Raw genomic sequence first — 1997 nt, 5'->3', positions numbered from 1 at the left:
GTAATGTGGAACATGAATTTGTACCCTCCGTGTCAGAAAACGATTCGTACATTACAGCTGCTGTAAATAATAACTATTATGTGCATGTGGTCCTGCAAATCTCTGCTGACAGAAGTTTGACAATTAGTTTTGCCTGTCAGTGAAGCACATTAAATAGAAGAATTGTCATTTGACTCTGAGTAATAATGTCATGTATGTCGTTATTGAACCCTGAATTATCCTGCCCCCACTATTTTCCAACACCACAGTAAAGTAGGCCAGTGTGACAGACCAGTCGTCTGCAGAGGACAAACCATTCCAATGCAAAAGCCGACTCGCCGCTCGCGTGTTAACCCTGCTGGAAGTCTTCTTATCTTGCAACCCAGAAATCTATGCCAAGCGGCTCTGAGTGCAGCTCGAAGCCTGACATGGCTGCGATTATCTGAACAATTTTTTTTTTTCTGGAAATGTCTGTCAGGTCAAGTCAGCCATCCAACGTGAAGGATGGAGCGAAGAGGCCCACTGTGGTCAGGATGCTGCTTGTTAGGAGAGATCTGCAATGAGGCTTCATTACAGAGGAGGGAAAGTTTCAGGAGGTTCTGGATTATCAAAGATGACATTCAGTAGGATAATATGCCAGACGGGAGAGAGCGTGCACACATGGATGCCAAGGAAAAGAAACATCCATGGCAGAAGTAGCATCTAGATTCCTTTAGAAGTGGAGCACACAAACACACCCCCATCATCACACAGAGCAAGATCAAAGAGGAGAATGAAAACACAGCCGAGCAGTTAAGAGCATCACCTAGTCCTCAGCCAAAGGTGAGCCTCTTCTTCCAGGTGACTTCTATTTGCAGTTTCCTCATACATGCATGCTTACATCGAGAAATCATGCAAACATTATTATTTTTTTTACAGCCCTGTTCGACGCAGCTCAGGCGTCAGATGTTAATCACAAAGCTGGTATTTACAGATCTGTTACCAGATAATTAAAATCTGCGGCTTACCCTTGAATTAGAAACTATGATGCTGAGTGGGACGGAGCCGGTCCGGTGCTGAAGGTCCGGGTAGATCCAGCGGCTCTCCACGCCGCCGCCGCTTCGGCACCGCTCAGGATGGATGAGGAGCTGCGTCACGGAGGCGTCAGCCAATGAGGAGGCAGAAGTCCCTGCGACTCACAGCATCCAAGACACCTGTTTTTTTCCTTTTTTTTTTTTTTTTAAAGGATGATAAAAATAAACATCAGTAGGCTTACAACTTAGAGCCCAGTTATGGAGCAGAGCCCAAAATGAGCTCTCTGCTTCTCACAATGACTCACAAAGAGCTTAATCAGGAATACAAATGAGATTAATTTAAAATGCATCTCAAAAAACACAAAACAGAACAATTAATAACCTTATTTTATCAATTACACCTTTATTTTTTCTAAATCTAATTTGCAAAATAATTAGAAAACCTTCAATCTCCATATGAATTACAAATTTTGGCATTCCTGTTCAATTAGTCTAATTCTAACAGCACCTAAAAAAAATACAGACATGATGCATTTAGTGTAACTCAGCTCCACACAGCTGCTGCAATGATAAGTTTAATAAAACACAACATTTAGCAGCAGACAGTGCAGTTTGAATCATATCGTTCATGTGGCTGAACTGGCTCAGCTCGCCCTCTAGTGGCGACAATGAGCATCACCGCTCAGTCACTGATGCATCGAAGACATCTGTTTAATATGTATTATGTGAATACCCACATTAAATGTCACTTTAAAGACACATCCAGCACGGTGGTGATGTTGTTCCCTGATGTGGTTTTTAATCTTCCAGAGCTAAGGGACAGGATTTGCTTGTTTGTTGATGAGTACCTTGAAGTTTTCTGTACTGCAAGGTGTGTTCCAGCTGGAGTCGGTGTTAACCTTGTGAAAAACTCTTCTGAATCATTCAGGAGACGCCGCTGGCTGGCTTCCCCCTCTTTGAACTGCATCACACTCAATGTATGGCTGTGTATAGGCCACTGAGGTG

This window comes from Stegastes partitus, unplaced genomic scaffold (assembly GCF_000690725.1).
Source record: "Stegastes partitus isolate 25-593 unplaced genomic scaffold, Stegastes_partitus-1.0.2 Scaffold651, whole genome shotgun sequence".
Taxonomy (NCBI): Eukaryota; Metazoa; Chordata; class Actinopteri; family Pomacentridae; genus Stegastes; species Stegastes partitus.
Note: the sequence above shows the minus strand (reverse complement) of the source record.